This window comes from Crocodylus porosus, unplaced genomic scaffold (genome assembly GCF_001723895.1).
Source record: "Crocodylus porosus isolate Cpor-Errol unplaced genomic scaffold, CroPor_comp1, whole genome shotgun sequence".
Taxonomy (NCBI): domain Eukaryota; kingdom Metazoa; phylum Chordata; order Crocodylia; family Crocodylidae; genus Crocodylus; species Crocodylus porosus.
In genome coordinates, this window is record NW_017728886.1 from 63,109,906 (window position 1) to 63,125,603 (window position 15,698).

The 15,698-nt window shown below is 45.6% G+C and overlaps 1 protein-coding gene across 4 annotated transcripts in view; it reads right to left on the reverse strand.

The window, feature by feature from the left end:
- The window catches only part of RFTN1 (raftlin, lipid raft linker 1), a 143,902-nt gene extending 141,191 nt beyond the window's left edge, over positions 1-2,711 (reverse strand). For 2 of the 4 annotated variants that reach the window (XM_019535647.1, XM_019535656.1), the window contains exon 1: positions 2,572-2,711. The gene's annotated coding sequence lies outside the window, so the exon portion shown is untranslated. Of the gene's footprint in view, positions 1-2,456 lie in introns of all 4 variants that reach the window. The other 2 variants (XM_019535631.1, XM_019535640.1) reach the window with 1 other exon arrangement.
- Between the last annotated feature and the right edge of the window lie 12,987 nt (positions 2,712-15,698).

Genomic DNA, 15,698 nt, shown 5'->3' on the forward strand with positions numbered 1-15,698 from the left:
CCCCAGCTGACTTCCTGCCCTTTGGGCAGGGGGCTGGACTCGATGATCTCCCGAGGTCCCTTCCAGCCCTAATGTCTATGAAATCTATGCACTTAGGGACCGATAAGAATGCCTACTATAAACCAGGAGTTCTTCAGTCTAAAATGACAGAGAAAAAGACAAACTTAGGTGTAAAATAATTAGTTGATCATTGAACGTGGCCATGAAAAAGGCAAATGCAACCCCAGAATCAAAATCAAGCAAGCTATTTCGAATGGAGAAGTATTAATGCCATGGTACAAAGCACCGGAGAACTCCTCAGGAATACTATGCCATTTCTGCATATTGCAAGTTCATGAAAGATTAATTCAAGCTAGAAAAAGTTCATAAGAGGGCTACTGGGATCAGGGGAAAAGACAGGTCTCTCTTATGGAAGGCTAGAGAACTGGGGTTGTTTTGCATAGCAAAATGGTTGGAAAAGGGATCCCATTGTTCTCTATAAATACAACAAGGGAGTTTTGTCCCTCTCAGAACTTCTGTTTAAGCTAAAAAGAGATAAGTCAACAAGACATGACTGGGACAGCAAGGAAGTTCTTACAAGATTCAACATTCTTATAAGAACAAATTGGTATAAACTCTCCATCAATAAATGTCAGTTGGATATCAGAGGAAGGCTTCGAACCATGAAAGTTTGTTCTGGAACAGGCTCCAAATGTTCAGGGAAGACAAAAAAAAACCTACTCAGTTTTAAGAAGGAACTTGATCAGGTTATGAAAGAGATTATATGATGTGGCTGGTGTCTGAATTCAGTGACTCAAGAGGGCCATCACAGTCCTATGAGTGAATTATTTAGTATAACTAAGCTTCCCACCACTGCAACTCTGGGCTGCTTTAAGTAACTCGTGACATTTATACTTACTCATTCTGCACTATATTTTCACAGCAAAGCCAGGGGAATACCAACATTCAAGCAATGGAAAACCCCTTCCTGAATTTAACTAAATCGGAGGTTACCTTAGATTCTTAAAATAACAACAGCAGCACTAGAGAATAAAATCCTTTAAGAAATATCAAGAATTAAAGATATAAATGTGACCTGTGGTACTGTGAAAAACTAATTACACATGTCAAAAGCTAATGGACTGGAAGCACCAAGATGGAAATGTAAAAACTTTTACAATATTTTCCCCTTGTAAACTGGATATCATTTAAGTCTTGGCAATGTTAATTATTTTTCTATTTAGCTGGAAAAAATCTGAGTATGTAGGACTCCAAATGGAGCAACTGGCAATTTCTTTAAACTTGATAAAATATCCCCTAATGTTTTCAAATGAAGTTTGGGAAATACAGTGTAATGGAATTCTTATAGCTTTACTCCCAATAAATATTTCCTTTTAGAACAAAACATGTCTATTAAGCCAGCATGGCAACCTGGGGTCAGTGCTCTGTACTGCTAAACAGCAGCCCCTAGTTCAGTTTGCTGTCCCAGTTATGGCTGGGAGTGCCATAGAGAAAGCAGGCCAAGTCCTAAGAGAGAACAAATGTCTTCCATCTCTTGACACCAACCTGTGATGCTTCCAGGTTGCCAAAGGATCAACTCAAAAGGGAATCCATCCCGCCTGCTGCCCCTTTTCCAGAAGTGTGAAGGGCAAATGCAGTGATGAAAAGTGGGCAACTTAATAGCTCTGACAAGGGTGCAAATGGAAAAAAATGGAAGGAAAGTATCTATATCACATTCACATTATAGAAACACATCCCTGTATGTGCATTTAATAACCCTAGTATTGCGTTAACACCTTCTACATGAACAGAAGCCTGCTGAAACAAAGTGGACTTGAAAGACATGCCCAGAATCCAGTATCTGAAAATAACAGAAGCTATTACCACAGCAGATAGGATGAAGGCAAATATGTTCAGAAAGGCATAAACGTTCTGCCTGTCTTCAACTTAACACCGTGCTCTCTCTTCTCTATCACATCACTGATGGCTGAGAGTGGAAACGGGATGGTGTGTCACAGCTTTTGAGTCTGTTACTTTACTAAGGAATTTTCACACCAGAAACACTGACATACGATGACTGTACCGGTTTGCCCAACCACGTACCCCGGGCGCCCCTGCCTGAACCTAGACTGAAGCTGTCGCGCAGAACTTAGCCCAGGCACACAGGAGCGCGCGCTGCTTTGGGCGACGGTCTTGCCGCCTGGAGCCGGGCAAGCCTCTGCTCCTTCCTCCCTCAAGCCGTGCCTTGGAGCCGGTGTCACGCAGACAGGCAGAAACCGTGACCCGGGCATAAGCAGACTGAAGACGGGCGCAGGGAGCTGAAGTGTCCCGGGCTTGCCCAGCACCATTCTGAGCTGGAACGTTCCAGGTGCGCAGCGTTCTCAAAAGGAACGTTCGAACAGTGCGCCGCGTTCGAAATGGGAATCTGAGCCCGCCGCAGGGCGGGTGGACAGAGAGGGACTCCCCCTTGTACTTACTGTCTGGTTCAGTGGCTCCGGCAGGCTTTGGATCAGGCTTTGCTAGGACGAAACCAGGCGGCTCCGTAGAGCTGCAGCTCAGCAGCCCTGCCTGGCACGGAGGGAGCCCCGCTACCTGGCACGGTGCGCGGCGTCCTCCCTCCCGGGCTCAGGGCGCTGCGCAGCCCGGCGCGCCGCGAGGCGGAAAGTTTGTGCCCATGCAGCAGCCCGCGCCGGCCGGGGCGGCGCTGCGGGGACAGGGCGGCGCCTCCGCGGGGCCGGCCAGCTCCGAGCCGGGCTGCCGCCGCACTTCCTCTTCCTCCGCCTCCCGCTCCCCCTGGCCAGGAGGGACCTGCCCCGGCCCCGCCGTAAGCCCCACCCCGGGCACCCACTGGCCGCGCTGCCCCGCTTTGCCCCCTCGCCTCAGCCAAGTCCCTCCTGACAAACGCCTGGGGAAAGCGGGGCCGGCAGCGCGGCCCCTTCCGCTCGCCTCCCATCTAGAAACCACCCGGCTCCCCCCGAGACAGCTCCCCTGGACGGGTACCGTGGCATTTGCTGGCGCGGATGCGATCTACTGCCAGGCTGAACTGGCCCCGATCCCTTCTCCTTCAGCTGCTCTGAGACACAAGCGGCGTTTTTCAGCGGGAGCTGGGGGGATAACCCCTGGCTTCACTGAAGTCCTCTACCAGCCTGTGGAGTTGGCTGCTTAGAGGTCTGAGGTGTAAGCAACTCCAGGACGTACTTTCAATCTAAATTATTCCAGAAGGTAAAGGAGGTGAGCACAAAACGAGAAGTGGGAAAGATGAAGGCAGACACCAAAAAGAACTGACGAAGAGACCAGGATCAGAGGTGTAAAATGCTCCCTCTGCCTGTTCCTTACAAAGCAAGCACCTACCGAACATTTGATTTTTATTTTCCTATCACTTTACCTTGTTTTTGAAGCCCTCTTTCCACCCTTCCTCCTCTCTCTCATTCTTTTCCTCCCTCCCTTATTTTCTCTTTCCCTTGAGTTTTCCCTTTAGTATTTGCACTGTTTTTCCTCTCTCTCCCTATTTTTGTACCTCAGCATTTCCCCCCCATTCACTGGCTTGTCAGGCTTTCAGATTGTGTGAGAAAGCAGCGTGCAGTCGCATCAAGGGGCTGTGTAATTGTGCTGTTTTTCTGATACCATAGTTCAAGCATATGGGGAAGGAGCCGTAAGTGTGTGGGGACGGAGTGAGAATGCAGCTTTCCCAGTAATGTTGGGTACGTGTGATCAGAGACAGCAATCATCCAGCTCCAGAACCAGTGCTTCTGGAGGCAGCACATCACTCTCAAGAATTGTTTCTAATAGAAAATTGCAGTAGAACCAACTTGTTTATACACATTGGCCCCGATCTTCACTTTCTACACTCCTTGAGCGAGACCTCTGGATGGGCTAGAGCAAGCTCTAGCCTGGGTTACAACTCACTTCATGACTTAAGAACAGTCTGGATGGTGGAAATGAATCAAGCGCCATGGACTAGGAGAGAGTTATTCAGAACACCATAAAAGTAATGCAAAGGTGGGTTGAAAACGAAGACACTAAGGCTGATGACAGATGTGAAAAAAAGAAAAGAAACTCCAACTCTTCCCCCTCCCAAAAGCACCGGTGCTTTACCAGAAGAGGCACTGTGTCAGTTTGACCCTGCTAACCCAATGTCTGTATAAATTGGGCACTTCAGCAGGGCTTTTTGGCACTTTTATCTAAAAGCCGATTCAATCAGCTATTATATAAAAGGACCAAAATGCCCCACTGAAACGCACAATCTATACAAGACCTTGGGCAAGCCGGGTCAAAATGACACAGTGCCTCTTCTGGGCATCCAAGCCAAATGTAAAATGCTGGTTTTTTGGGGTGTTTTTACATCTGTACGTCAAGTTCATGTTGTAAGCGGGGGAGAGGTCTGAGAATAAGTTCTCTCAAAAAAGAAACTTGATGCTTGGTGAAAATTCAACTGAATGAAACAAGTAAAAGGTCATATAACTTTAGATGTTGTAAAAAAGATTTTTCATGGTTACTAAAGCTGGGTGCAAAGCACAAAAATAAATTTCTGCTGGCAAACTGGTGACAAGCACAGAACACAGACCAATTAAGTCACCATTGCACCAGGAGTAATTCTATAATATGTAATAATTAACCTTCCACACATATCCAAAGTCTGTTCTCAACTTTTTTTTCCTTTCAGATAAATTTCAAACAGAATAAAGTAAAACTTACCAGAGGAATCCATCTCATGGCATCACCACTATGGGAAAAATGATGTAATAGGATCATAGATCATAGACAATTTGGTGTTGGAAGGGACCTCAAGAGGTCATTGAGTCCAACCTCCCTGCTCAAAGCAGGACCAGCCCCAACTAGATCATCCCAGCCAAAGCTTTGTCTCCAAGGATGGAGATTCCAACACCACTCTGGGTAACCTGTTTCAATGTTTCACTACCCTCCAAGTAAAAACATTCTTCCTAACATCCGACTTAAACTTCCCTTGCTGCAACTTGAAACCTTTGGTCCTTGTTCTGTCATCTGCCACCACTGAGAACAGTCTAGTTCCATCCTCTTTTGAACCCCCCTTCAAGTAGTTGAAGGCTGCTATTAAAGGTCCTTTCAGTCTCCTCTAGACGAAATAAGCCCAGTTCCCTCAGTCTTTCCTCAAAAATCATGTCCCCCAGTCGCTGAACCATTTTTGTTGCCCTCTGCTGGACTCTCTCCAATTTATCCACATCCTTTCTGTAGTGGGGGGCCCAAAACTGGACACAGTACTCCAGGTGTGGCCTCATCAGTGCTGAATAGAGGGAATAATCACTTATCTTGAACTGCCAGCAACACACCTATCAATGCAGCCCAGGATGCTGTCAGCCTTCTTGGAACCAAGGGCACATTACTGGCTCATGTTCAGCTTATTGTCCACTGTAATGCCTAGGACATTTTCTGCAGAGCTGGTGCCCAGCCAGCCAGCACCCAGCCTATGGGTGCATGGGATTGTTCTGTCCTAAGTACAGGACTTTGCACTTGTCCTTATTGAACCTCATGAGATTTATTTTGGCCCAACCTCCAATTTGTCGAAGTCATTCTCAGTCCTAGCCCTACCCTCCAGCATATCTACCACTCTCCCCATATTGCTACAAAGCTTTAATATTCCACTCTTCCTCAATAGCTTCTCAAATCACTTTCTCATTTCAGATGAGGAAACTGAGGAGCAGAGCCCAAGATCATCCAAATCAATAGGTATAGCAGACATACAACCCAAATTTCTTGAATTCCGAAATGGTACTCTAAGTACTATATCAAACTCCCTCCCTGTGATCCTTTACTTAGGGTGCACACATACTATGAGACAGGCCAATGTTTGGTCATTTTCGAGGCCCTCTTCCTGCTACATAAATTTATTCTATCCCTTTTTTTATTTCCTCGCTTTTTTCCTTGATTCTATCCTGCTCTTTTGTTTTTTCCAACCTCCACAAATCTCACTTCTCCTTGCACTTCTTCCATTCATTCCTATTCTCTACTTTTTTCTGACTCCTTGTTTACATACCTCTGTTTCCTTTTACCCTCCTTCAGGAAATCAACTGTGCTAAAAGATTTTTCCTAGTTCTCCTTAAGCAAAAGTTATAGTGTATCTTCCAAGACAGCTGATCAATATGTATCTGAAGATCCCCTCTAAAATACTGAGCAGTAAGACCCAGTCCCATAACCTTAGAAATCAATTACATTATTTTCATAAATTCCCACAGGACAAAGATGCTTTTAGAAGACAGTAAGAGTTGGAAAATCTCTGTTCTAAAGGCTCCAAACAGGAAATGGAACCTAACAAAATGTGGTTGTTGCTAATGCAAAACTAAACAATATGTATGTTCCCCTGGAAAAAATGACTACAGAATTCAGTAAGTGAATGTTGCTTTTGGAGCAAGAGTAACATGACATCCATAGAATCCTATGCCATATTGTTGGTTGCACCTCACATTTCAACAGGCTTGGAAAATTTTGTTGCATGTTTTCAATATTCTTTAGCCTCTACTTTCGGATTCCATGTCCTTCTGCTCCATAAATGTCACTGTGTAGAGCTCTGCATCTTCCCCAACAAAACCAATGGGCTGATTTTCCATTGTCCTGCATTTTGTGCACCTGCAGTAAGTTACTCCAAAGTAAGTGCAAATTGCTATCACTGGTGGGAACTGAAAATTCTGACTTGTACCATTCTGCACTCATTTAGCACAGGTGGGAATGTTTACATGTGATGAAAGAAGGTCAAGAATTATGTGCAGTTTTCTCTTCTCTTCTTGTGTTTATGCCCCCTGTTGGATAATACAAATATTTTTCTTATACCTAGTTGGAAAGAGCTATAAATTGATACAGCTTAGTCTTGTTGCTTATTTTTTATATACTATTGCATTTTTCACCACAACAGGAACTTTAGAGAGCTGTTTCATTTAATACCTCTGGTCAGGGGAATGATAGCCCATTTTTCCTTCTAGATTCACCAGAGCACAGTAATTTAAATAGCTTTTCATATTTGTCAATAAAGCTATTTTAATTAGAACAAAGCATATTCTTTAAAATAATCCCAGGTTCTGTTTCACATTCCCAGGACTGTGTGCATGGTTTTTCATTAGAGTTTTTAGGTTTAAAAAACCTGCAAACCAAAAAAACCTCATAAATCAGAGCAGACACCAGAACTCAGAGCCCACTATGAGCTCTAACCACAGGTTTCTGTCCTGAGGAAAGCCTACTTAAATCTCCCCTTTGTCAGGCTAGCACTCTAAGAATTAGGCTGTTACATAATATTACACACATGCTACTAAATATCCTGGTAGTCTCAAACGTCATAGGCCTCATTCACTCCACATACAAGTCTGTTGTTCCATTATGATGAGTCAAACTCATCTGGCCCAAATGTGAGCCAGTCTGTGGGCTGGACCAGGACTGACCCACTGCAGAGTGCCTGCATGCTACATGCACCAGTCTCAGGGGCTGGCACAAGACATGTACTGCCAGCAGCGCACAAGCTGGATCCAGTGTTGCAGGCAGCACAGGAAGATCAGTCCAGGGTGCCATACTGGGTTCAGCCCCTGTACCACTGGCAGCACATGCTCCATGCCAGCCCCTGGGGCTATGTTTACAGCAAGCCCCAGGGCCTGTATGTGCTATGCACACTGCACCCAGCACACGGCATATGCTCCATGAGGAGGCCTGCCCAGCCTGAAACTTGCCTGCAGGGCTGGTTGACAGGGCTCATATGGAACGCACACCCCACGCTGGCCGCTCGTGCTGCATGCAGCATGTGCGGGCAGTCCTGTCCCACTTAACATGTGCTGGACCAGCTGACCCCAGGGCCTTCTGTGAACACAGCCCATGGGGTCAGCATGGGGCAGTGCACGGGCTGGACCTAGCACTGCATATGGCACAGGGAGTTAGGGCTCAGGCTGCATGCTGCGCCTCAGACTAACCCCCCTGGAGCACAAAACACCACATCCAGCCCATACATAACATTCACCACATGGGGCCGGAGCTGGTCAAAACTCATGGGCTGGATCAAGCCTGCACATCATAGGTTTGACACATCTGCTTTAAAAAGCTTGTATAGCCTCTTATCTCAGATTTTGTGGCTATACTAACCTAGTACCAAAAGGACTGCCAAAAGACAGTCACTCACCACAAAGCCCATGCAATATCTTCCTTTCTCACTAGCTGGAGAGGGTAGGACCTACTCCTTGTTCTGTCACTGCCCAGCTACACAACTTTATGGAAGTTATTTATTTTCCCCTTCTCAGTTTCCTCAACTGAGAAACAGGGACCATGATGCTGGCTGGTTTTATAAAGTACTTCGAGACATATGATGAAAATCAGGTGTGCCTGTCTGACTTTGAACATCTGGTCACATGCCACTCTGGCCTGGATGTTCGGTGGTGTTCGCCTGTCCATCCCAGGTGTTCCATCGAGTAGGGGTTTACCTCCGGTGTAGTCTTCCCCAATTTTTCCTGCCATGACTTTGAATCTTACTTCAGTGGAGGGTCCGACCACTGGGAGTCTCCTGACAGTGAGACGTCTGTCTGGCAGTCTTCTGCAAGGCTCCACCTCCCCTCTACCCCACCCTTACACCCAGCCTTGACAAGTCACAGATGTCCTTCTGGCCAGATCCCCAACCGTTGAGTCCCTGATTATGTTCGCCGAGATGGTCCTCTCGGCTTACATGAAAACAGCCTGTAATATCCTACCCATGCTCCGAAGCGGTCTTCTTTTACCTGAGGCTGCCAACCACTTTGAGGCTCCAACAACAATCAGGCTCCACAAGCTCTATCTCCTCAACCCCACCAACCATAGGAAACATAAAATACAAACGAAAAATTGCTGCTATACTCTGAGGGGCCCAGCTGCCCCTTTTCCCTGGCTTCCCCCCAGCCTAGTCACCAATACCCACCCCAGATATCAGGGTTCTATGTTTGGCTCTATATGTGGCCATGGTGGCCTGAAGGCTACTCCACCCTCTTTCTCACTCGTTGACCAGCCTTCGGTTTTGTTGGACCCACTGTGGTCCACTGGCAGACGACTGCCCCCACATCATCCACTGGGTCACATCTATGCCATCGAGGGCCGTATTTCACAGCTCCTCACGCTGCTCTTGCCTCCCATCTCCCACCTGGTATGTCTCTTCAGCTCTCCCAGTGCCCTCAATGGTCCCACCTGTTTTGGTGTCTTGAAATGTGCTTGCCCCTCCAGCTCCCTTGCTGTGGCCACTAGCATTGGGATCCTCCTGCTTCCCTCTGCCCTTTCGTCCAGGTTCCCGGTCTTGGGGCACTGCCTCCGGCTCCCAGCTTCTCTCACCGCATCCCACACGTGCTCTGCTGCGTCCTCCCCCACTGGGAGAAGCAACTTCCAGCACTTTTTGCCCCCACAGGGGCTTTAAGAAGACCTCTCCTGCCCCCTTCTGCCTTGCCAGCGGCCCTTTTTATCCCACCGGCTGGAGGTTGCGGCTGACGTCATCAGCCAGCCGCAACTGTATAAAGGCGCAGCTGATGAGCCGCGCAGGTCCCTCCTCAGATTCTGCCTTTGCCACAGGTCCTGCTGTAGGTAAATATTTCCCTTTTCCTTTCACTTCCCTCTGAGGGTTCCTGACCCCGGTGTTCCCCCCTGGCATTTTGGGGTCCTTCCTTCTGTTCCTTTCTGTGACACCATGTTAAAAACTAGCTATTAAAAACTCAGAGTAGAAAAGGCAAAGTAGGGCCTTAAATGGATACTAAATTTTAGACTAACTGGTTCAGAGAGGCATGAGCCCTCATAGGCAACCACCTACTTTGTCAGAGCATGCAACCAGTTAGTTTGTAAGGGTCCGTCTATATGTTCATTAACGTGCTTTAGGTAATGAGCATTAAACCTAGTACCTCCATTGTGAGGTACTAGAAAAAAGCACATTAGCCTATTTTAATGCTAAAGAGCATGATTTTTGTGATGTTCTAATGTGCATTAAAATAGGGTAATGCACCTTAAAGCACACGTGTAGACACACCCTAAAGTGCCACCCTGCTCTGTCTTCTGCCTGATTTCAGACTAACAGTGCTAACCACCTCTACACTTAATCTTGGCAATAAGTTCAGACAGCAAAGAATTTGGGTGGAACATCTGCTTCCCTCAACCCTTGTCCTGGTCATCCCCACTAAAGATTTCCTAACTACAATTAATTAGAAGCTAGTTATCATATTATGAACTCTTCCATTTCTCAGAGAAGCCAATAATTTAACAGTGCAATGTGATCAACAAATTAAATTTTCTTTCTTACTCATCTCCTCTTATATAATATAAAAAGGTAGTTGATATATTGCAAGTGTCCCATATATAAATCATCTCCACTTTATAGGTTTGCACTGCTATTGGCATCAATGGCTAAAACCTAATGTAAGCGAGACCAGACGCTACCCCTCTATTCTTGCAGAAAGTGTACTAGATTTTTAAACGATCACAAGGGCCTGAGCATATGACTCATTCACAATGGTGGGCATTTAGTCAAAAGTAACCCCATTCATTTAATTAATAAGAACAAACACTGCATAAACTAGAACCCAACTGCTCAGTGTTTTACATAAGAGTTTGAAACTGTAGTCAGTTCAAAAAGTCCCATTTCCCAATCAAGAGTAAATTCAAAACATCAGTCTGGGCAAGGAAACAAAAAATAATGGGAAACTGACAATAGAACATGTAATAGGATCTGTAAAATACATGAGAACAACAGACTCTGGCTCAAACAGCAGTTATTAGACTTAGGGCTGGATTAATGCATAGGGTACATGCATAGGGCCCTGAGCTGCAAGGGACCCCAATCCTTCCCTCCACAGCAGCAGTAGCGCAAATGACCTTATCTACCTCCCTTCCCTTCCCTTCCACCGGCCTCACCGCCACAGCAGCTGCTTCCCAGTGGCAGCTCTGAGCCCCACTCCCCACAGGTGGCAGAGCCAGAGGGGTGGGTGTCTCAACTGCCCCAGGATCCAACAGTTTGTTTGACTAGGGTCCACTAAAGGCCTAACCCAGCTCTAATTAAACTAGGCATGCTAAAAGAGCTAGGAAATAGCAGATATAAAAGCACCACCTAAGTGTTCTCAAATAACAAAATTAACTGCAGAAAACTGACTGGAAAACTGAGTTTGAGCTTTTAAGATCTTAAGTCTGTTATAGGGTATTTGTGGCTGTGCTATGCAAAAAGGCCAGCATAGATGTTCTTATGCACACTGTCCCTGGAAGCAAAGCAGTAAACGGGACTCACCTACAGCTCTGGACGAGATGCGCACGAGGCGGAGGGAGGAGCCCGCGCGGCTTGTTAGCCACCTTTTTATTCAATTACAACCAGCTGGTGATGTCATGGAAGGACGCCAGCCGGCAGTGATAAAAACAGCAGCTGCAGTTGTGGAGGGGGTGTATAGCCCAGGCAAGGAGCAGCAACCGTCACCAACAACGAGAGGAGTGGCAGCTGCAAACAACGTGGAGCCAGGAGAGCTGGCAGAGGTGCAGACGGAATGGAAACAGACCTCCCAGCTGGAGACTGCCCCGGACAACGCTGGAGCTAGAGGCACAGCACCTGAGGACACGGCGGGAAGGATACCAGGGAGTGAGGCAACCCACAGGTGGCTTGCCGGGGAAATGGGGCACAGAGACAGCCTTGACAGGGAGGAGAGACCCCAGGAGAGCCCCAAGGGGGTACAGTTGGGGTGGGCATCACCACCAGGCAAATAGAGTATTGAGCAGGAGGCGGGACTGTTGGAAGTGATCGGACCAGGACGGGCCTGAAGGGAGCCGGGAAGGGCTCGGAGTAGACTGCTTAGCAGATAGGGAGACGCTGGGCGGGCAGCATTTCTTTTGGTTGTTTTGTCCGTTTAACCCTGGCTAAGGGAGAGAGAGGGGAGGGTGTCTGCAGATTGAGGCTGAAGGGAAACCTCCAGGAGGCCTGAGTTTTTCTTTGATTTTCCATTCCCTGAAGGGAGGGGAGCAGATGAGGAGGGCTATGGGGTCCAGCTTGACGGTGATCACCATGACCAGGAGTCATGGTCGCTTAAGGGCAGGCCAGGCAGTGTCACTCCACGGCTGGGGAACAAGACCCGCAGATGAGGTGGTGTAAGGCTGGGGCGCATGGGGTGGTGGAGCCCCGTGAAGTGACTGCTGAAGGATCCTGGGCCATGGAGTATCCCACGAACCAGCCCCTTACACTGAGGAACATCAAGTCATGGCAGGAGAGAACGGGGTTGGGGACACGGAGAGAAGAGAGCTACTCCAATACCAACAAGATACCAACAGATGTTTGACATCTACCTGCAAGGCAAAAGCCACTCGAGAATGGTTAGTTGAAGCCCGGTGGTCACACACACATTTATTGCATTGCCTGCAACTGCAAAATTGGATTCAACAAGTCACTCCCGTGTTCCTAATTGGAATTCTTAAATTTGAGCAGTAAGTCTGGTTAGCAGAAATAACAGATAAGCTAATAAGTTTACTCAATTTCATAGTGTCTAATAAGTGTGTAATAATTTTCAAGAAAAGTGTCCCATAAAATTTGCTCTGGAAATTCCACTTTAAGATGTACCTGCATTTTTTTTTTGTTTTTACTTAGGCCAGATAGTTGATAGTGAACAATTGGCCATGCCTCAGAGCAGAGAAATCTAAAAGCAGATGTACATCGTGGTAGCTTTCTGAAGGAAAGACAAGGGTGTGGTTGAAATCTGTCCAGGGCTCAAGATCTGTCTCAAGGTAGGTTCTGAAGCAGGAATAGATTTCTATTTTTCTGATAAGCAGCACCCCAGTGGAGAGCAGGGGGTGGGGGATAGGAATCACAGCTGCAAAATATGAACTAGTGAATCTAGTTAATGCTGGTACAGAAGAACAACTACAAAGGGGAAAAAGAAGAGGAGGTAAAGTTTATGTTGGACTTCTGGTGTTGCACTCTACATTTAAAATAAGGAGCAGGAGAACATTATAAGACTTTATGCTTAGGAATCAGGAATTATTCTTAGTCCAGTAAAACATCGGGCTCACCATCATGGTCTGGTGCAAGATACTGTGGGATATCAGTTAATTAAAAATGGCCACCTCCCCATTTATCGGTTCCAAAAAGACATTACAGGCCACTGAAAAAATGTACCCAGAAAGCATGACTGACTTTTCAACCAGTTCTAGGTCTCACCTATTAAAAAAAAAGACAGCAACCCCACATTCTATATAGAAAGTAAAGTCATACTACAAAAACCCAAATAAAGTCACATAAAGGGTTCTTATCCATTACCACAATAGAACTGGACCCTTAATCCTGTAGCAAATTCAGTCTAGTTTTCCAAGCTAGCAGCTGTATGTCATGGAAGCACCAATGGAGCACATTTGTGGATGGCCTTGGCCCTCTCCTTGCAATACATATCAATAATTGCTGTAACTACGGCCTGTTTCACAAAATTGACCTGAAACTTATTCAGTAAGATACCAAGAAGCTATGACAGTAAAAGATTTCCAGTGCAGACTTTTCTAGAACTTTTTAGGTTCTAGAAACTTCTAGAAACTTCACAGGTTTCTAGTGCAGAATTTAGAATCATAAGTGAATTAGATCTGAAAGAAACTTCTAATTTTTTTCAGCAGGCTTGAGAGACTCTAGAAATCTGTCCCAATCTCACCACCAGCATATCCACAATCTTATAGAATGGTTATATAGGAAGGAACTGAGAGACCCTATCCAAATACTTGCATGTACAGGATCCTTTTCAAGCTCCATAAATGTCCCTCTTCAGATATGTGGGAAATCGGAGAAAGAGCAAAGACAACATTGTACCCCTGCTAAATCAAACAGGGCAGCTGACATCTGACACTCAGGGAAAAGGCGATTCACCATAGAGAAGTGCAGGGTGCTCCACCTTGGGAGGAAAAACCAGCATCATACTCATAGGCTTGGCAGTGATACACTCACTAGCACCACAACCGAGATAGACTTTGGGGTCTTGATTGACCACAAGATGAGCATGAGCCACCAATGTGATGCTGTAGCCAGCAAGGCAAACCAAACTCTGGCATGCATCCACCGATGTATCTCAAGCAAAACCAGGGATGTCATCCTCCCACTTTACTCGGCCTTAGAGAGGACACAGCTGGAGTACTGCATCAAGTTTTGGGCCCTCCAGTTCAGGAGGGACATGGATAAGCTTGAGAACGTCCAAAGAAGAGCCACCCACATGATCAAAGACCAAGAGAGCAAGCCTGACAAAGAGAGGCTGAGGGACATGGGACTCTTCAGCCTGGAGACGAGGAGACTCAGGGAGGACTTGGTCGCAGCCTATAAATATATAAGGGGTGTGCACTAGGATCTGGGAGAAAAAATAACAAGGTCTAATGGCCACAAACTTCTGGAAGGCTGAATTAGCCTGGATGTAAGGAAACACTTTTTTACAGTCCAAGTGTCCAGGGTCTAGAACAGACTCCCCCAAGAGGTAGTGCAAGCACTCATTCAAAAACCGTTTGGATGCTTACCTTGCTGGGATCATTTGATCCCAGCAGACTTCCTCATGAGTTCCCTTTCAACCCCTAATGTCTATGAAATTTATGAAAGTGTCTGCAGTGCTGTAGCTAGGAGGATATCTACAGATATGGGTACAGATATATATACACACACACACAAAACCATAACCCAGTGACTTCATAGGCCCATTAATGGCTCCCAAGAAAGACCTTCCAAAGAAAAAGAGCTAGAGGCACTTCTAGTCAGCATCCAGACATTTTTGACAATTTTTGAAGGGGTCTTCACTAGGAATATAGAAACTAAGTAAGAGAGAGGAAGCCCTTTTGAAGAAGACTGCTTGGTCTGGTCAAAAGAAAAAGGGAAGAGACCCTGTGGTTCAAAATGTGTTGCAGCCACATAATGAGAAAGATGGCTAGGCTCTTTGGACCCAAAGTAATTATAAAAAATTCTAAACACAAAAGAGCTTACAGACTGAATATTTTTAAGCGGTCTAAGACTAGAAAAACGACTCATTATGAAAATAGCTTCAGTGCATGTTGACTATTTGTATTAGCAATCACTATAAAAATTAGTTGTCTCCATTCATCACACTGGTTCTTCTCAGAATAAGAAATGAAAAATATAATAAAAATGTAATTAAAAAAAGGAACCCCTGCAATGCAACAGATGATTTACCTCAGAACAAGAGCAGCCGGATTAAGTTAAGGCTGAAACTGAGGCCTGGTCTATATGCACACATTTTTGTTTTTATTAAGCTTTAGAAAGCTTTGTTAAGCTTTGATGTAGACAGACAAATGTGGTGGAAATGGTAAAATTATACCAGCATAAAGGTGCTTATATCAATCTGGCCTATTCCCTTAAATGTAAGAAAATAAACTAAATACGGATATCAAGGTGCTTGTACCAATAAACTGCATCTCAGCTAACGGTTTGTAGTACCTATCTGTTTCTAAACAGATTTGTTAAAGCAACACAAAATCTGTTGGTAGATAATATCCTTAAAAAGAGAGTCCTTCTTCGTGAGGATAGCAGACTCTGGCTGCAATTAGCAACAAATTAAAAATAAAATAAAATAAAAACCAAAAATAAAAATCCTACCAGAAGCAAGTTATTTTTACTTTAAAAACTAAGACATGCCAGAGATTCCATGAAATCTTAGTAGTTTCATTTACTGTCCATCATTTTACATGGAGACAGAACCTACAATAATGGGCAGCAGCCTTTAATTTGATAAAAAATACTGTCTTCCCTATAGAAAGGGAGAGTCAAA